At 44.1% G+C, this 21,215-nt stretch overlaps 1 protein-coding gene across 4 annotated transcripts in view; it reads right to left on the bottom strand.

The window, feature by feature from the left end:
- Positions 1-21,215, bottom strand: part of PALLD (palladin, cytoskeletal associated protein) — a 400,257-nt gene that overhangs the window by 229,452 nt on the left and 149,590 nt on the right. Inside the window, exon 1 of one of the 4 annotated variants that reach the window (XM_084759531.1) lies at positions 20,822-20,969. The exons of 1 other annotated variant lie outside the window; for it this stretch is intronic. The gene's annotated coding sequence lies outside the window, so the exon portion shown is untranslated. Of the gene's footprint in view, positions 1-19,857; positions 20,130-20,294; positions 20,777-20,821; positions 20,970-21,215 lie in introns of those variants that run through there. 2 more of the 4 variants (XM_084759534.1, XM_084759533.1) reach the window with 2 other exon arrangements.

The raw sequence follows: 21,215 nt of genomic DNA on the forward strand, positions 1-21,215 counted from the left end.
TGTATGTGCACAAGTGTGTGTGCCCATTTGTGAGAGTGCATGTGAAAGCCATAGCATAAGCCTGGGTGTTGTTTCTTAGGAGCTTTTTACGCACCAGTTGGGCTAGGTTAACAGTTTGGTTGGACGGCTCAGTGATTTTTCAGTCTCCATTTTCTAATAAGCCTTTGTCACCAGATACCTGGTCTTTCTTTGTTACTGTTGTTTGTTTTGCTATTTTACATTTGTTTAATTATTTGTTTGTTTGATGAGTGCTTTGACTGCATGTACTCCTAGATACCAGAAGAGGGCATCAAATCCCATCAGGGATGGTTGTAAGTCGCTATGTGGTTGGTGGGAATTGAACTCAGAACCTCTGGAAGAACGGGGTAGCCAGCACTCTTAACTGCTGAGCTGTCTCTCCAGCCCCCCCATTCATTTATTTATTTTGTGCGTGTTGGAGCTCTCGTGAAGGTCAAAGGTCAATTTACGGGACCTTTGTTGTAAATTCTTCTGAATAAGACGCAAAGTTCGTGTTTTTGTAGTCTGGGTTCGCCTGAAAGTAACTGTGCAGGTGGGCTGGCTTCAAAGCCCTGGCAATCCTTCTGCTTGCACCTTTCTAGGGCTGAGATGACAGTGTGAACCGTCACACCCCACTTGACCTCCCACTGCTCTAACCCAGACACAAGCCACTGAGGAGGAGAGTGGCAGCGCCTCCTTACCTCCTCCACTTCTTCCCCGGGGAAACATCATTATGTTTCTGAGTGAATCAGAGCCAAAGCCCTTAATACCTCTAAAATTCTGGTGGGATTAGAAATTGTTCTGGCCAATGACTAAAGAGTTAGCGTTGAACATGACAAAGAAAACGTTAAATCTGCTGCCAGGTCATTTACTGCAATGTTAAAAAGCTGAAGAAATGAGTCTGCCTAGCACGCTGGAGCCTAATCATGTAATTGTAGCTGGTGTGTGGAGGAGATGATGGAAGGTGGACGCGCCTTCTAACACAGCTCTTGAAAGGGGTTTATTGATCCCTGCACAATAGCTTTTCAGCGATTCATATAACCCCCATTTACAGAATCAGCCTATTGACTTCATTCTTAACCCTTTGCCTTTTGCATCAATCTCCCAATTGCAATTAGCTAAGCTAAATCACGATCCTCCGAAGGCCTTCCCCACCCCCGTGAGTGGGATCCGGTTTTCCAAACTTTAGGTCATATATTTAGTGATTAGAGGGCCATTTGTAAGTACATTAGTATCATCAGCACACACAGGCTGTATGTGGAAAAGGCATGGAAACAGCGGAGAGATGGCGAGATGGCCAGGAGGTACCCACTGCCAAGTCTGAGTACCTGTGTTTGATCCCTGGGACCCAGAGAATAAAAGGAGAGACCCGATTGAGTCTGACCTCCACACCTGCACTATGGCATGTATACACTAATCCACTCCTAACAAATACATGCATGTAATAATTTTTAAAAGGCAAAGCACAAAGTGAGAGAACATTCAGTGCTCCCCTCCATAAAGAAGGCAATAAAGATAGATTACTGAACTTTGTAATATTGTAACACATCTGTTCCTAGTGTAGGTGGTGGCCAGGGGTGGACATAGGTTTCCGCTTGGGAGCTGTGTGAACCTACACGAGGAAAAAAAACACCCCATATTTCAAACATGTGCTCAGAGTCCTGGGTTGAAAATTACTGTTGGCTAATGTGGATTTAGGGCTAGTGTATGTTCTTCATAAAAGAATACAGCAACTCTAAGAGTGTATGCCCATTTCATCTACCAGTTTCTTTTCTAGGAAGTAAGGTTTTGATACACTCACAGGACAAAGGCACAAAGGATAAACAACAATTTTAACTCCATACACACACACACACACACACACACACACACACACACACACACACCCGACAGGACTTTGTGTGTGTGTTGAGGGGGGTGTCAAAGGTCAGGTAGAGTCTGTTCTTTGTATCACGTGGGTTCCAGGGACCGAGATCACTTCACCAGGCCTGTTAGCAAGTGCCTTAACTGGCTGAGCCTTCTCACTGCCCAAGAAACACTTTTTTTGACTAATGATGTTCTTGTGATATCTTTTTAATAGTTGTCTTTTGGTATGTTTGTATGTGTGCATGTGTCTTTCTCGTGAGTTTGTGCGTGCATGCCCCCATGTTGATATACAAGTGCTAGGATTTGTGCACTCCTGCACCCAGACTTGTGTGAGTTCTGGGAAATCAGACTCAGACCCTCAGGCTTGCATGGCAGGTGCTTTACCCAACGATTCTCTGCAATCCTACTGCACTTCCATGCTGTGTTAATAAGGACTCAAGAGGATGATGCATGCATATGGTCTGATGTGAGCTTGATGCATTTTTACGTAGTCATGCTAGTTAGCTGCTACCATTTTTACACTTGCTAAAGGAAGGGGGCATGGAGAACATAAGAAGGTGGGTCTCCGGCTTTGGAGGTATGAAAACATTAGTTGTCTACATTATTTCCGTTTGATAGCACCTCGATGGAATGGTAGACTCATAGATTTGTAATATTTTGCTCTGCCCGTGATGCTCCACATTGCGATGAAAGACACCGCATGCTTTCTGATGACAAGGTCACAGTAAGAAAGAATTATACTGGATCCGACTGAAGACAACAGGGTGGCACACTGACCCTCCACACACTTAGCTAGATTTACTGATGCAAAGAGATGAAAAAAAAAATCACATCCTGCTGCAGAGTAGGTGCAAAATACCACACTATGTCATAAACAAGGCCATGTAGAATGTGACACATTTGGGCAGCATTCTTTCCTGTCCTCAACAGCTAAGCCACAGCTGTGGGAAAAGTGCTTGACTAGGTCCCAGGAGCAGGATGCCCTTTAGCCCTGAACTGATTCTCACAGAGGACTCTCGCCTCCATCTGCTAGCAGCATGGGGCTGGACCTCCTTGATTGACAGGAGAGAAGCTAGTTATGTGAAGCTGTTAGAGAGGAGCACAAGGTGTGTGCTCACAAGCAGCTCATACTCCGGTGGCATGGATGCAGGGGAGAAGTATCCAAGGATACCAGTAAGCCACTCCCTCTCTCACACAACCTTGAGATGCGTCAGGGTTAGGGAGTTGTGAAATACCGTGAGCTCATTTGAGCACTGTGGCAGTCATTCGTTTCACTAAATCTCTATAAAAATAAAGATATCAGCATCAGCATATGACAGGATACTCATGAATATGCATGAGGATATTCTGAATGCAAATGCTCGGTCCTAAACTATATACCAGGAGACCAGCCAGCAGCAAGCAACAGCATTGCCTATTTGCAGAAAGATTTCTCCACTCCTTAGACTGATCAATAACTGGCCAGTCTCTTCCTTCCATGCAAATGGTATCTATGCTCCCTTTCCTTGGGGCGCTCCCTCATGCTGATGTACGACAGTAGAGTGGTCCAGTCTTTCATTTTCTTCTCTCACTTACCTCATAGGTTTCTATTTTTTTTTTTTTTGCTCTAAGTGGTAAGGCAGCTGTTTCTAAGGAACACGGGACACTTGCTATGTCGTGATGAGCAGATGGCTCCCTAGCAGCTACTGGGGACTGCTCAGGATCCTCTTCTGTGTGAACTCTGGTGAGCAGGAACGGATGACAGAAAGACCTTATAGGGTTGTTCCAGTGACCTCGGAGAGCTGCTTTGGTGGGCTGATAGGAGAAGGCACAGAATGATATGGCCCAGTCCTACAGCATAGGCTAATACCAATGATAAATAGGGAGAGGCTATTATGATTTTTTAAAAAGACAAATAAATGCATGCAAGTTCCTATTTTCTTTTCTTTCTTTCTTTCTTTTCGTTTTTCTTTTCTTTTTTTGAGATAGGGGCTTATGTAGTCCAGGCTAGCTTCACATTCACTAGTTAAATGTTATCCAACCCTTCTTCCTGAACCTCTTGAGTGCTGAGATTACAGTGTGCACCACCACCACCTCGAGTTTGCCTGCCGGGCCAGCCCTCTATCATCTGAGTTACATCCCCCTCCAATGTCTCTCATGCACTTTGTATTGTAATTAAATATAGTTAGATGGATGTTTATAAGGAATTAAACTAACCAGATCCTTGTAAAAATTCAAGAGAAAATATTTTAATTCTAATATTTATGTATCTTTAATAACTAACACGGTACCTTTGAAACTGTTAGAAAAAGGAAGAGAGAAAATTCTATCTTTGAATTGGTGGGCTTTTCCATTTTGTTTTTTCTTTCCCAAACCGCTTTGGCTAAGTTTGTTGCAAAAACAACAACAACAACAAACAAACAAACAAACAAACAAAAAACCAAAACAACAAAAGGAAACAAAACCCCAAACAGTCTGTAGTTTTATGATGCTTACATGTGAGCATTGGTTTTGTATACTATTATAATACTTGTCTTAAAGTTTTTGGTAGTTTAGAGGACTGGAAACAGTGACACCAGGATTTGGAGAAGCGGTCAGTATTTTAAAATTTGCATTCTTACCAGAGAAGCATAAAGGTCCTGTGTCGTGAGGTGCTAATTCTTGACTGATAAGACTTGGAGGCCTTTCATGTTTATCTCCTAACACTTCCTACCACAAGACTTCTTGGTTAAGATGCCATTTATTTCAAGGCCATAAGAAAAAGGCTGCTCCTATAATTGTCGCTTGGAGCCATGCGATGTAACTTGATGCCACTGATATCGAGGGGGGAAGCCGGAGGCCACAAGCATGTGCTGGCAGCGAGCCACATCTTGATTCATTCTTGGCTGTGGCCCTGCCCGCCGCTTTGCAAGGGATACCTGGAGACTACTTTAGGATACTTCACCATAGTGTGTGGACTGGTTCTGGAGAGAGGAATGCTTCGGGGGTGGGTGGTCAAGCTGTAAATAGGAAGCTTCTATTGGAGCTTCTAGCTCCAAAATTACAGAGCTCAGTGTACTCTGCATATTTGTCAAGGCTTGGCAATGAAGCCTGGGGCTTGTCCCAGTCTAACGCTGGAGTCCTGCTGTGATTGCTGCTGGCCTTTAGGTCATATACTCTGGCACCCAAGAGAATTCACTACTGCCATTCTACTTGGTGGGTTCTGGCTGAGAATGCTTAATCCTGCCCCTGGCAGTGCTACTCAAAGAAGAATCTTGGCGGGGGGGGGGGGGTGTGAGATGAAAGGGGTAGGCATGAGGCGTAGCAACTAGTCAGTGACTTGGGCCCTTCTTTTTGGGCAGCTGAGTTGACCTGCAACACATGTGGAGACTGGAGGGCCTGGCCTACATCTGGTGAGGTGAGGCAACATGTTGCCGTCCCTTGAACAGCAGCCAGTAGACCACTTTGTCACCTGGTGATAAAGTTGGATTCTTGCCCGTTTCTTCTTAAAACAGCAAATAGCATACAAGGCTCAGCATCCCTGTGAGGTCGTCTCCTAGTTTTTAATAATTCTATGTATTTACTTAGTGCCGGTTCCCTCTCCCAGGAGCTAAGTAAAAAGACTTTTCCATATGTTATTTCAAGAGGCCTCATTACCGCCCCTTGCCCGGGCTGGTTACAGAGTGGTGCTAATGGGGTCAGCCTCCCACAGGCTCTCTGTCTGCACAGCTAACCATATCCAATTATTTCAGAGAGCATGCAAGAAGCCACTAAGAGCGCAGACAATACCACAACGACAACAGTAATGCTAGCGAAAGCATCTAATGTTTACCAAGTGCGACTGAATTCTTTCTTGCCCATAACTCAGTTGTGCTTCCCTACAGGTGGTATTTGGGATGTCTTGACTTGACTCACAGATCTGTAATAATTTCTGTGCATTAAGTACAAGGGACTGAGGTAAGGTGAGAGTTGAGAGGAACACACTTAATGAAGCTAGCAATTCGGGGTAAGAGCTATGCTTCTTACCATAGGTGCTCTTCTATTTAATCTTTGTGATAACACTTAGAAGTAGACTGACTATTGCCTCATTTTCCAGATTGGGATTCTGAGGGTCAGAGATGCTGAGCAATTTTAATACTGATATTTAGTGGAGGATGCAAAAGTAGAAAGGAAATCTACTTCCCAGGCATATGTGAAGCAGATGACACTCCACTTTACTGAAAGGAACAATGTAGATACAAAGAAAGAAAAGAAAAGAAACAAGTATAGAGGCAGTAAGTTGAGTTATCAAAAAACAATGGAGCCCACACTTCTGGGGTTTCATCACTGAGTCCTTTTTCTTACAATGAAATGACCACATGGTCTTTTTGGCCCTGTTCACTTACCATAGTCAAACAGAAACCAAGTCCAGCTTTTGGGCCACGGAGGCAATGGTGAGACAATGGCAAGCACACTATAGGACTAGGTTACCAGGAGTAAGCCAGGGAGGGTGGCTTCTACCTTATTCGGTTGCTGCATGATTCAAGTCCATAGCCCATCTAAATGCTTGGGACAAAGGCAGCTCTCCACAAATGCTCGAGAAGTCACTACTATCTAAAGAGTGCCTGTCTGACATTTGAAGCCTTTGGAATTACCAAGCAGTTATTCTCCGCTCCTGAGATACCAAATGGTTTTGAAAAAATGACATCCAGGAAGCAGACTCTGGCATCAGGCACACCTAGGTTGAGACCCTAGCTCTGTCATCTCCTCCCATATGAGCTTGGGAAAGTCAGTTGTTCCTTCTCCCTTAGATCCAGTTTCTTAATCAGGAAAAGAGGGGTAATGACTACTTCTGTTGTAGGATTATTAGAACAAAGAAGGAATTAAGCGTGAGGAAGCCTCCCCACCATAGCACAGTACAGGCTAAGCAACATTAGAGAAGGGAAACTTTTAAGAAGAAACTGAACTGGCAATCTGTTCTCTATTTCTGAAGTTTTGCTGGACTCCTGAGAGCTGCACACAGGAACTCAATGGTGGTTGCGCTCTGATATTTCAGATAGTTTTGAGGAGGCTGTTCTCCCAACAGGGTTCGTTAGTTCAGTGGACTTTTGCTTTTCCAGTAGATGACATTTCAGAGTGCATTTCAGGGCTTGTTGGATGCCTTGATGCACAGCTTGGTGCTTATGTGCTCTGGTAGCAACAAGGGAAGCAACCCAGGGTGTATTACACTCTTTACATTATGCTTAATGGCAGCAAGAGCTTCTAGCAAGCCTTCATGGTGAGCTGGTTACAATACTTGTTAACACAGCAAAGCCAGTTCCGGGATGGCAAGTTCCCTGTAGCTTAATAGCAAAACCAAAAGAAAGAAAAAGTCTGTATTGCTTCCTGTGTGTTATCCTCAACTCAGACAATGCAATCTGGATAAGAATTCCACCCGGGTGCAATTCTCCCACTGTGGTTAGCAAACCAGCCTCTTTGTTTCTTTTAGTTGACCTTACCTAATCATGGATAGGGTGTAGAATTCCCCTCAATGCTCTGAGATACTCTCATAAGTCATTTAACATTAGTATTATTCTACAGCCTTCCAAGTTATAAAACAACGGTAACAGGTAACAGTTTCCTTAACACCACAATAGCAACAACAAAAAGGCAAAACAACACACACACACACACACACACACACCCTTAAGGTTTTGCGTATTGACATTATTCTAAGCCTAGTCTTCACGAAGACTCAAAACACCTTTTTCTCTCCAGTCCCAAGCATTTTATCTTCTCCAAAAGCTCTCATATCTGCTAAAGGGACTAGGCACATGTCTGACAGCCTCTCAGGACACTTGCCCTTGGAAATTTCTCTTCCGAGTGTCACAAGATAGTAGAGACCAAGGTGAGAGGGTAACACTTGGCAGTGTTATTTGCTGTCAAAATTTATTTTTGTTTCCTGTCCAACTACCACAATCTGGATGTTTCTGACAAAGAACAGGAAGAGTCAAGATTGTTGTAAAAAGATACCCCACACATGAGAAAAGGAATGCAAAAAGGGAAATGGTGGAGCCTGTCAACAGAAATGGAGTCCAAATGTGTTTCCATGTAAACTAACTTTCTTTCTTTCTATCTTTCTTTCTTCCTTTCTTTTTTTTCTCAAGATAGGGTTTCTCTGTGTAGCCCTGGCTGTTCTGAATTCACTTTGTAGACCAGCCTGGCCTTGAACTCAAAGAGATCTGCCTGCCTCTGCTTCTAGAGTGCTGGGATTAAAGGCACGCACCACCACTGCCCAGGTTGCATGTAAGATTTCAGCCACTCTGCTAGTCTGCTTTGATGTCAGATCATTTCTTCTCTTCCAGACATATACTCCTCTTTGGTGAAGCACTGATAAATGATTTTGGCCTGATACCTCTTGCTTGTGGTGCACGTAAGACCCAACTTTCTCTGGTAGATAGTGGGTCTCCATTAGTATTTATAATTCACTGGGCACCCATTTCTAGGTGCCTTAAAGAGCATCATAGAAGACCACCTTAAATATGCACCTTACCAGCAAGGAGGTAACAAGGCACACACAGCTCATGGGAAGAAGTCAGCACAGTGCCTGGAATATTGTGGGTACCCATGTAATGCTCGAAGCACTGTCCAGACACTAGCCTTCTATTCATCTATGAAAGCACCCAGATTGTACAGAGCAATGGGGTTTGAGCTTATCTGAGGGGTACAGCTGCACCTTTGAGGGAACAGATTATGAAATTTTCTTTGGCGCACTTTGTAAGTGATGAAAAAGTGGTTGTGCTGGCTAGTTTTATGTCAATGAGACACAGGCTAGAGTCATCTGAGAGGAGGGAGCATCAATTGAGAAGATGCCTCCATGCAGTTGGGCTGTATGAAAGCATGTAGGGCATTTTCTTAATTAGTGATTGACAAGGGACAGCCCAGAAAATTGTGGGTGGTGTCATCCCTGGGCTAGTGGTCCTGGGTTTTATAAGAAAGCAGGCTGAGCAAAGCTGTAAAGAGCAAGCCAGTAAGCAGCACCCCTCCATGGCCTCTGCGTCAGCTCCTGCCTCCAGGTTCCTGCTGTGTCTGAGTTCCTGTCATGACTTCCTTGATAGTGAACAGTGCTGTAGAAGCATAAGTTGAATAAACTCATTCCCTCTTAACTTGCTTTGGTCACCGTGTTTCATTACAGAGCTAGTAACCCTGACTAGGAGAGTTCATTTAAGCAGTGGCTGACCATCACTTGGACAGTATCTATTTACATCAGTGGAAGCCTGACTGGGATACGGCACGCGCAAGTAAAGGGGTACAAGTGTAAGACTTATGAAGGCCACCAGGCTGTCTCATCACTCAGGATCAGGTCTACTCTAAGGCATTGTTGAAAATGTTTTCTGATCTGAAGCTGCAAAGGAGAGAACAAAGTGTCCTTTATTTACAACCCAGATGGGAAACCAACGCAGAGGACTCAAACGGAGGTAGTAAAACATGTTGGTAAAACACAAGGGCCAGGGATTAAACACTTGCCATGCAAGCATGTTGACCAGAGTCCAGATGTCTGGAATCTACACAAATGCTGGGCACCTTGGGAAATCATCTGTAACTGCAACATAGGAAAGGAGAGAGAGAGAGAGAGAGAGAGAGAGAGAGAGAGAGAGAGAGAGAGAGAGAGAGAGAGAGAGAGAGAGAAGGACCCCAGAGCAAGCTGTGTGGCAAGAGTAACCATATCTGAGAGACTCTAACCCAAGGAATAAAGTAAAAGAACAATTGAAAAAGATTCTAACATTTATCTGTAGTTTCCATATGCATGTCCACATACATGAACTCTCATCTGTGCCCCAAAACATACATAATGAACCTATGAACCCCACCTCCCTCCCAAATAGAAAAATCAAAAGGGGGCACAAAGCAGATTTGACCCAGAAGAGGACTGGTGGCTGGCTCTGAGGACTGGTGGCTGGCTCTGAAAGCCACAGCTGCGAACGCAGGGCAGCCGGGCAAACCTTCATAACTCTGGATTATGGAATTGTTTTTCTGCCGAGCTGTCATATACAAAGTCAAATCTATTGTATTTAATGGGTCTGGTGGAGAAAAGGAGTTCTCAAGTATACCTACTGGCTCTTCTTCTAGATCTTCGAAATAGCTAGGTAAAATATAGACCCAGGCTGGCATATGGCTTCAGGTTACATAAGCTTACTTGGTACAGTGCTTGCCTAACATGTATGAAACACTGGGTTTGATCTCCAATGCTACACAATCCTATCATGGTAATACATTCCCATAATGTATCTACCATGCTGTAAGTGGAGGCAGGAGGATTAATTAGAAGTTCAAGGACATTGTTAGCTACATAGCAACCTTGAGGCCAGCATCCCACTTGTTAGATATTGGGGTTGTTTTTGGAGGTGAGAGATTGCTTTTTAAATTCTAAAATTTTTTTCTTTTTAAAAAATTTTAAAAAAATTTTATTTTTTACTCTTTTTAAATTATGTTTCTTTTTTTTAACATATATATTTAATTATTACACATGAATAAAATAAACTACAAACAGCAAGAGGAACCATGAGACAATTAGGAGTTATATAAATATTACATTCATAGTGATTTGGCTCTTTGTATTTGTCAAACTTGAAGAAAGCATATTTCCTATCTTGTCAGGTCTAAATTTCTGAATGAAAATCAGGGTATCAAGTCTCTTCTTGGTAACCTGCTGTCCTTCCTCTGAGTGCACCAGGTCTCCCCCTCCAGGGGACATGGTCAAAGGTGAGGCACCAGAGTATGTGAGAAAGTAATATCCCACTCTCCACACTTGATACCCTATGAACATATACAGGGGGAGGTAATCCCCCTCACAAAAAGTCATAAGGGAGGGGAATAAGGGGAAAATGGGAGGGAGGGAAGAATGGGAGGATACAAGGGATGGGATAACCATTGAGATGTAACAAGAATAAATTAATAAAGGAGAAAAAAAAGAAAATCAGTATCTATTATATCTCATCTCTATTTTTAAACAACTGAAATACAGTAGGATGTGAGGCATCTGGTGACAACACCTTTGAGTTCTGTCCCTGTTTAGTTTTGTGAATCACTCACTTCACTGAGCCTTGAATTCTTCACCTCAAACCTGTGGACAATGAATTTCTGTCCAAGAGTTGTTGAAGCTAATGAAGGCAAATGTCATTTGTAAGATCCAAATGTTTGTAATTATGTTTCTGGGCCAAAGTGGAATCTTGTACACTTCCAAGCAGACCTGATACGGTTAGTGATTATAAGCTTACCCATGTTGTAGCCTCTAATCACGCATTACTACATGGCTATTTGACAATCTATTATTCTGTTCAGGGTCTCTAACCTTACGTGACAATCAGCTGGAGTACTTGGTGATGGGAGATGGACCAACTAGCTTTTCAAGCTCAGGATCAAAGAGAGATATGAGCTGTGAGGGGCTGGAAGTATTTGAAGTCTGCTTTCGTTGCAGGTAAGTGGATATACATTGTGGGACAGTAGCTGGCGTTAAGAATGAAGAAACAGAGGAGTGGTGATTAGCATCCCCAGTGAGTTGGTGAATTAGAGAAATGGTGAGAGGGAAAGGAAAAAACAGCTCAGTAGGAAAAAGGCCTGGATGATCCGGGAGGAAATGATCATTATCACAAACACATAAGCAGTGGCTCGCCAAATGAAGATAATAAGCTGGAAATGAGCCCTCCAGGTCCGGCCAGGACTTCAAACGTGAATGTGAGTATTGGCTGCACCGACTGAAGCAGTGTTTGGAGGAGCTGTGAGGTCATTTTTACTTTATGATACCTTTATGGGCCTTCTTTTTCCAGTGCTGGACTTCGCAGTTTGAGAAGCACAGAGTCCTTGGACTTAGTTCAACAGATAGAAATAAAGATGATGAACGTCCTGGAGAAGAACCGCTGTGGGCAAGCGGAAGGAGCTGGGGCCATTTAACCTAAAGAGAGAAAACCTACGAGGACTTCACTCTTCTTTTCCAGGAGCTAAAGTTCACAATCACCAGATGTTCTTGAGGAAAAAAGAAAACACGCTTAAGCCTAGCAGAACGGTGACACATGAAACTAAGCAAAAGGCTTTCTTGTCAAAACTGTCCTCTGAATTTGCTCCTGTGAAGAGAGAAAGACACCTTTCCAAATGCTGGTCCAATATCCTGCATTCATTACTTTTGTAGTGTTGTAACAAAAATACCTGATGGAAACAACCACTAAGAAAGATGTATTTTTGATTTGTGGTGTCAGTCCAGCATAGAGGGGCAGGCAGAACAGAACTGCTCCTCCTGTGGAAGTAGGAACAGAATTAACTGCTCACATGATGGTGGACCAGATTGGAAAGGGGGTGGAGATGTGACCAGGACTAGATAGGACCTTCAAAAGAACACTTCTAGGGACCTACTTCTGCCAGGTATGCCTCACATCCTAAAAGTTATTAGAGTCTTCAAAATAGTGCCACATTCTGGGAACCAAGCCCTCAAAATTCAAGTTTGTGGTGGGCATTCTAGATGCAAACTCTAACAGGGTCAACATCAGACTGGAATGCGAAGATCAAGAAAAATAGATAGGGGTTATCTGAAAAGCAAGAGCAGCTGGATTTGAAATCCGCCCCAGGTCTGTGACAGAGCTGTGGTTTGGAGTAAGGGAGTCAGCTTTCCTACAGTTCAGTTTTTCTCATGTGTGAAGTAAATAGAACTGACCAGATGAATTCCATAATTCTGTGATATGTGGTATGTGAGTAGTTGTGGTTAACATGCTGAAGGTTTCTGGTCATTGGCCAAAAAAAAAAAAAAAATGTGCTGGGAGATCTGGGCGTTGAGTCCAATATGCCATGGAAGGATACCTGTTTGATGGGCTGATGTCATGAGGTGGCAAAACTGGGGAGAGTTACATGGTCTTATGGAGGAATACCTGGCTTTGGCAGAGAGGCAAAAGAGAGCATGCAGGCTAGTCCAGAGATAGGGATGTAGGGAACATAAATGAAACATGAGAGATACCAAGAAGCCACCTAGGAATAAGGACAGGGAATGGAGAGAAGGTGGGGTCATCCCAGGATACCTTGATTGTTGGGTGTGAATGCTGGTGTGGCTGCAGAACTCATATCTTGAAGTCTTACCCCCAAGATGATATTACTGTGAGAGAGGAGCTTTTCAGATTAGTGCCCTTAGGAAAGAAGGCCAAGGGACCTCTTTCGTCCTTCCTGAATGTGCAAACACAACAGGAAACACCAACCTCTGAGCAGGAAAACAGGTTCTCACTCAACATCATATCTTCCTGGATCTTTGTCATGGAGTTCTCAACCTCAAGCTGTGAGTGATACATTTCTGTTGACATCCAGCCTGTGATATTTTGTTATAGCAACCAAACAAGACTGAGACTGACTGGATGAAACCTCAGTTAAGGGACTAAACAGATCCTTAGGATATGGTTCAGACTCCAAATAGGTAGGGAGTTCACTCCAGGGACTGTCACCTAAAACCAAGAGTGCCAGAGGCCCTGTTCTTGTAGGGGAAGGAGTTCACTTTTTCAGAGTCTGAAAGCAAATAAACTTGAAGTTAGACAACATTTTTCCTCTGCAACTAGCCTGATGATGTTGGGAAAGTTGATAATCCTTATTAGTACAGTTGTAAGATGCTAAAATGGAGATATCTACCACATAACAATATTTTTGAAGATTAAAACAACTCATGCACCTGACCCATAGTAAGCATGAAGAAAATTGGTCTTGAGTTGGGAATGGAATTGAGGAAAAATGAGAAGAGATTATCAGTGTTTTCACAGCTTAAAGAAGGGCTTGAACCTGGACTACTCCTGATAATGTAAACTAGTCTTTACATAGCACGTTGACCTGTGTGCCAGGGTTAATTCTAAGGAATATCAAACATTAACATAGACAGTTAGCCCATTTCACAGGTGAGCATCCAAGGCTTAGAATACATAAAGCCATAGAGTTATAAAAGTTACTCATATCTGGCCCCATAGTCATTATCTTGATTATAACAGCTATTATCTTAAAATGAAACAGGAAGAACATGGACAAGTGATTAATGCCATAAAGATTATAACCAAGATAGCTGTGCAAGGTGAGATTACGTCTGGTTGCTGGTCATTTTCGAAAATGGTTGGTGGACTCTAGCGGGTGCTTTTGACTACTGAGAACAGTGCTGGGAGACAAGAAAAAAATTTCAGGGCTTTCAAGTCCTGTGCTCAGAGGTGACATATTAAAGTGGAGTCCCTTCTCAGTCTCACTGTGCCAACTCCACCAGTACAAATCAACGAAGAACAAGTGGAATAAAGCCTCCTGCTTGCCACTCCCACCAGATAAAGAGGGCTTTATAGGGAGAATTTTGGATTCTTTAAAAACTCAGTTACATTATGTGACTGTGCTTTTGTTTTAATACAGGTGTGGGATATGGGGCTGCATTAGATTGCCCACATCAGCTGACTATAACATATCTTGTGCTCTGGTACGGCTGTGATTTGTGCCAGCTACAGAGAGTTTAATTTTGGGAACTGTGCAGAGGGCATAAATCGGGGAGCCCTGAGAGAGCCTGTGCTGGCTGCTGCTCCCCTGCTGCTGCCTTCGCTGCTGCTGCTGGTTCGTCCTTCTGCTGCATTTGCTATTGCTGGATTGCCGATTTACTGAACTGCTTGAGATTCTGACAACGAAGTTGGGCTTGTCTCAAGGGACTCTATGTCCCTAATCAGCAGGAAGGAGCTGATAGAGGTCTACGCCCCCTTCTTCCTCCCCTACTTAGTGTTGGGGGGCACTGAGATGGATTAGAATGGAAAAAGGGTTGGAAGGGAGGTAGAGATACATGAACCCAATAAAGTATTGTCTCTGTTTGTCTCTTTAAACAGAAATATTCCCTTTGCTTTTTCAGTCATCTCCTCCTTCAGGAGCCTCCAGTAACTATAAGGATCCTAACTCTTCTTATCTCTGAACAATGCCTTCCTACGTAGTAAGGTGTGCTAGTGATTCTCTTACTTTAGATCTTGACACAGTGTTTATTATTATTATTATTATTATTATTATCATCATCATCATCATCATCATCATCATCATCATTTTAAAGACAGGCTCTCATATACCCCAAGCTGGCCTCGGATTCTCTATATAGGTAAAGATCACCTTGAATAGCTGATCTTTCTTTCTCCAGCTTCTAAGTGCTATGATTATAGATGTGCACACCATACTTGGTTGATGCAGTTCTAGCTATTGAACCTAGGGCTCTAAACATGTTTGAGCTGAGCATGCTCCCAACTGAGCCACACTCATGGCTCCTCAGCATTCACTCCCATTAAGGCAAAAATCCAAACTTCAAAGACTGAGAACCCGGAGTTCCCACTGAGCACTGGCATGCCACTCCCCTTTCTCATTTCACACTGCAGCATGTGCTCAGACACTCACTCTCCTGGGCCAGGCTCCTTTCTACACTGGGTTGTAAGAAAGCTCTGAGCTTTATTTTCCTTTCAAAAGAGTTTGATAGAGTTCTGCTGGAAGTGAGGAATATGACTAAGTGATTTCCTAAAATCTTTTCCAGCCAGTGATTCATCAGACACAGAATCGTAACTTGGAAGGGTCTTTCGGAATTCTGAGCCAAATGTCTCATTTTTGCACATGAGGAGAGTGAGGTCCATAGAGGTTAAGAGTTGTGGGGGCTGCCTGCTACAGTGGAAAGAATATGGGATTTGAAGTTTACAAAGTCCTGAGTTTGGGACCAAATTCCAACACTGACTTGCTGTGTGACCCTGAAAACATTAATAACCCCTATAACTCCAGTTTTCATAACTGTACAATGGAGATGACACTACCTACTCTGTTTTCTGTCTAGTGTCAGCCTAAGGACACTATATCTATGAAGAACAGGAAAAAAAATGATAAACATAGTTTAAGCCTGACCCATACGTTGAACTTTTAAATGTAATTTATCCAAGGTTGCATGGGGGCAAACAAAACCAACATCTTCAATTCCAGTGTCATTTGATTTCCATCGTCCAGTACCATCTCCTCAACTTTTCCCCCCTCCCAATTCTGTGGTTATAAGATTTTCCCATAAGCCACCAGGATAATCTGACCGCCACATGCTTTCTTTTAAACTCTTGGATGCACATAGACTCCAACTGTGGGAATCCAGTTTGGCTTAGAGGGACTGTAGAGTAGCAGCCCTGATGGTTTGTTAGGGATATCTCAAGTAGCTTTCCACTATATTATAGTGATGGCTCTCGGATGCTAACCTGATAGCTGCCAGCAGACGGGTAATGTTCACCAGGGAGTTTTCCATGTAGCTTAGCTTCTTTAACCAGACTCATAATGTCAAGCTGGAACAAAGGCTTTTGAGTAGCCTGCTGTGGACGACCAGGTTAGGGTACATACTTTGGATTGAAATAAGATTGGTGTAAGCCACAAAATGAAGTAATAATAGATATTTTAGGTTCACGCTGGACAGAGATTTGGGAGCTTGTTCGATGGTGATAGGTGGTTGACTGTGCCAATCTGTGGTAATCTGCTTAGAAGGTGGTGCTAGATTGGTCTCACAAACGAAGCATGGGTCCAAGTGCTATATGTGTTTCCAGAGACCACTAATGAGAAGAGGACTTTGGTCTCTGAGCTCATTCACCATTATTTGTGCATTAGGGAAGATTATATGTTTCGCTTGGCTCCATTATTAATCACAGGGTATAATGAATCTCCGGGAGGTTGACCCAAATCATTTCTTCCACTTATCAAGTAACATGTTATCTCCAGAAAGACATCTTGTGACCTGTTCAACCTGGCACTTGCTCCTTATGAAACTGATGCTCTTCCAAGCTTACCATTGGATATTCTTCTTGAATTTAGTGAGAAGAGTGGGGTCTCTTTGTCACCAATGAGCCCAAGGTGCAACCATCACATCCATAGTTTCCTATTTTCTTGAGCATGAAATTTTTTTTCAATTTCCAGAAATAAGGGGAAGGTCAAGCTTTACAATAAGCAGGGAGTACTTCTTTTTGCCATAAGCCATTAAAAAGAAAGAAAGAAAGAAAGAAAGAAAGAAAGAAAGAAAGAAAAGAAGAGAAAAGAAAAAAAGTGGGGGGAGGGGCTACTGTGAGCCAGTTCAGTCAACAATTTCCATGTTAAAAAGAAGTTGAATTTGGAGCCATGTGGTCTCAATAAAGTAGTAAAATATATTTTCTTACCCTACACTTCATGTGCCCATAACCTTCCTTTTAAATCATCTCCAACCAGCCTCAAATCACTCTGACCGCAAATCATTTGGTGGCTTTGGTCTCCAGGCAATGGAATGTGCTGGAGCAGACGGGGAGTCGCTACCAAGTGTGCTCTGAGGGAGCTCCCAACCCCATTCCACCCCTCTGCCCCCCAGGCACACAAACCCCAGCAAGAGCCTTGAATGTTCCACACTGTGATAGCACATGACATCATAGCTCAATCATTCCAGAAACACACACACACACACACACACACACACACACACACACACACAAAACTGCAAGGGCTGCAGAACAGAGGCACAACAAGCACGGCACCAACCACAGTGGGCAGATGGAGCCCAAGAACAGTTTTCCTTATGAAAACACTCACAAATACCACAGGCAGGCTGGCAGAGGTCTGTTTAATTACATTTACAGAAACCTACTGCATCCGTCAGCCCCACCCACTTCAGAGCTGACCAAGGAATGGGGAAGTCACCCACTGTGGCTATCCTTGAAACGGGAAAGCCAGGAGAGCCTGAAGCTATGTCCAGGTGTTTCAGACAGCATGTGAGGAATAGACTCAACCCAACTGTAAAAATCATCTGATAACCGTTAGCAGGAATCCTAAGGAACCCAGAGCTCTGTAGCAAAGTGTCTTTAAGTGTATAGCTGAAGAGTTAAGAAAGGCCCAAGGTGTGAAAAATCAATTATTCAATTAATGATTAATTTACGAGACACCTAGCAAGGCTGTCCCAGACACAAGCAGAACTCTTGCATCTGCCACCTGCTGTCACATCAGAGCATCCAGCGTTGTGTTTTGCAAGTGCCACTGGATCTTTTGTTTGTTTATTTTTATTTTGTGTTAATTTTTGTTCAAAAGAAACCCTTCAAAGAGTTAAGTATACAGTCTTTCAAGGAATGGTAAATGCATCGAGTGTGCCTGTAGGCACCTCTGGGAAGTGAAGTTCAACATAAAGTATGATTAAGGCTGGAGGGAAAAACATGTTCCAAATAAAAGTGCTATTTTAGGGTACCTAGCTATCATCTTACAGCAATTGCTAAAGTGAGCATTTTAAAGGAGGCTCTGCAGAACTTCTAGGAGACAAGAAGGATATGCCTCAATGTCCTAAGAACTTTCTAATTTTAGCCCTATAGAATCATCACTCCTGACTCTGGTCAAGGGAGATTTGCAGTGAAAGGGGGGAGAGGACGCAGCAAAATCATGAAACAAAAGAACAACCCCCAAGTATAAACGCCCATAAAGTTCAAAGTATGTCTCGCCCCTCAAAGGACAAAGAAAAAAATGTACAGCAACTATAGACATGTGTGTCTACTAGCCATAATATTTTCTGAGACATTATTTTACATTCTGGCCATGTGTGTGTGTGTGTGGCAACAATCTTTTTCCTCAGATACCCTAGAGACCACTGTTCATTTCAGCTGGGTGTGGAGACAGCCCAAATGCATCCTGGTCGTATCTTTCTGTAAGCTCTAAAACACCAGTGGGGGAGAAAATGCAAGGCTCCCAGAGTTACTGAATACAATCCATTTGCCATTATTTGGGCAGTTATAAACTAGAACTTTTTTTTTTTTTTTAAGTGGCTGGGCTCAGCAGAGGTTTTCCCATGGGTTTATCAGCAACAGAAATAGACGTGTATCTTTCTGAGCTCTGCTTGGACTTGTTACTAAGAAGGCCTATTGAAAGTCTGTTTTCAGCCTGTGGTTAGGAATCCATCGTGCCTTTCTAGAACGTTAAGCTACATTCCAGTGTCTTGATGATTCTGTCAATCATCAGAATATTAAAACAAAACCAAAACCCAAACAACAACAACAACAACAACAACAACAACAACAACAACAACAGCAGCTATCTTTGGAGAATAACCCTTTTCTGAAATGGCCCTCCCTCTGCCCTCTTGCTGCACAACCCAGCACTCTTCTCCTTATCCTTAGCCTACTACTAGCCTGGAAACAGCAAGGTGACTTCTGAATCCCCGTCCTCCTGTCTGTCACGTGCCAAGATCTGTATATAGGTTTTTGATGTAAGTAGATTGTGGGGAAACCCTCCCTAAAAGAAATGCTGCTTGCTTCTAGATCATTTCCAGAATCCCCCCACCCCCCCGCCCCCCCAAATTGAAGCCTTGTAAAACACGACAAGTCCTGGGGATGGGGGAAGGCCAGCTTTTCTGCTCTCAGTCTTTCCATGGTAGAGGAGTCATCAGGAATGCATTCTTCCCTATTGTATTCTGCCTGCCACTTGTTCCCTAGAACCACAGCCAACTGCATGCTAACTAATGAGAGAGGGACTCAGTCCAATGGGCTTCCAAGAGAAAGTAGCTTTAGATTTTCTTAGACAAAGGACTGCCGTCCAGTGAGACCCAAGAAAACAAACAACCCTCAGGAGATTGAAGGACAGAAAGGGGCGGGGGGGGGGGGAAGCGGGGGGAAGGCCAGATTTTTCAAGAGGGGAAAAAAATATCAACCTCAAACTTTCCCTGAGATAAAGCGTTTCCAGCCAGAACTCATGCAGCCCGCTGAGTAGCTCAGGCTGTCAGAATCGAGCTGGGCTTGCGTTGTCAAAGTTTCCTTCTCGTCCAGCCAGGGATGGAGCAGATGATAAATTAGACGAAAATCCAGCCGAAAGTGCTCCAGGGGTGTGCAGAGGAAGAAAGAGCATTTAAAAAAAAATCGGAGTCGGGGTGGACAAAAGAGGGCAGAGATGTAACCTCACGCCCTTCTCCCCTCCCCCACCCAGCCCTAACAACGGAGAAGTCTGGTGGAGTAGGACCCTCTGCCTGTGCCCCTTAAGGGGTTCAGAGGGATCCGGAGGGCCGTGCACAGCTCCAAGGCTCTGTATGGGTAGAATGCTGCCACTTACCAGCTGGGCACCAAACTTGCTTTCGGATCCCGCCTGCTATCCGCGTGCAACTTAAGGGCTTGAGACCTCGGGTGCGGGGGAATGCACAGGCAGCAGAGCCGCCAGATGCAGGGCTCCTGGCAGCCTGCGATGGAGACGCTGCGGACGTGGGTCCCGGTCCTGCCGCCCGAGCCAGGCAGCTGGACTGCAGCCGCGCGCGCGAGTGCACCGCGTCTGCAGAGGGGCGCGTGTGCGCTTGGTGGTGCGCGAGTGAGCGAGAGGAAGAGCAGGAGAGAGAGGTAGAAAAGGATCTGGGCTGCTGGGGAGGGGGAGAGGGCGAGGGTGTGTCCTGGGCAGGAATGTTGCTAATGTCCAGAAATAACGCCCCTCTCTCCTGCTCTGCTTACAAGTTTGAAAGCTTTTGTTTGGCCTGGGGTGGGGGAATCAAAATCACCTACCAAGGAAGTGACAAGCGAATCCCAAACAAGTTCAGAAGGCACCATCCAGGTCAGCCTCGGCTTGAATCCTTTCCTGGACACCTCTGCTCATTTCACAAAGGTAGCTTCTCTCTGCACACCTGGGGCTGTGGTAACCAGGCGACAGCAGCTCCTGCCTTCACCTCCCTTATATCCCCCTCCATTAGAGGACGTCATTGACGGTCCTGTGTGTGTTCCTCCTCCTAAAGGAAATCTCTCTTGCAACTCTATAAATGAATCAATCGCATGTCACACAGGGAGACGTTCGGAAAGGGGATGCCGAGAATAAACCTGATCTTCGTTCTTTTCAATGTTGAGCAGGTCTGCCATTAAAGTCTTTCCCTCAGCAGCCAAGCTGCTATTCACTGAGAGTGAACACGTGCCCCGGCTGGCTTCTCCTGTAGTCCTTCCCTACTGCACCATGTCACAGTGACTCAGTCACTACAAGGATGGGTATGACCGAGAAACAATAGAAAACCTACAGCAACCACTTAACAAAACCCTCCTACCTGCCAGCTATGTCTCACAGGCGGACTCGGCTTCACACACTGGGAGAGCTGACCTCACCACTTGCTGGGCTTCCCATCTTCCCATTCCAGAATTAGCCTGCCTGAGACTCAGTAATCCAGGATCGGACTTATAAATTTGAAGAAGAAACTCACGAGGGACCAATGAAGCCATTAATTCAAGCAGAGTCCATAAAATGTCAAAGGCATGACAGATTCTTGAAGTCAATTAGCAGCCTTTATCGGAACATGTGCTCCAAAAATAGAGTCATCCTGAGAGGTCCAAGCACAGATAGCAAGAGGCATGTTTGGAAGTAAACATGTTGAAAGAGCAGTGGTCCATGTGTAGCTCACATTTATTAGCCCGAGGAAGTGATGGCTCATGAAATAGTGGATT

The sequence above is a fragment of the Acomys minous genome, assembly GCF_964271855.1.
Source record: "Acomys minous genome assembly, chromosome: 15".
In the NCBI taxonomy this organism is placed as follows: Eukaryota; Metazoa; Chordata; class Mammalia; order Rodentia; family Muridae; genus Acomys; species Acomys minous.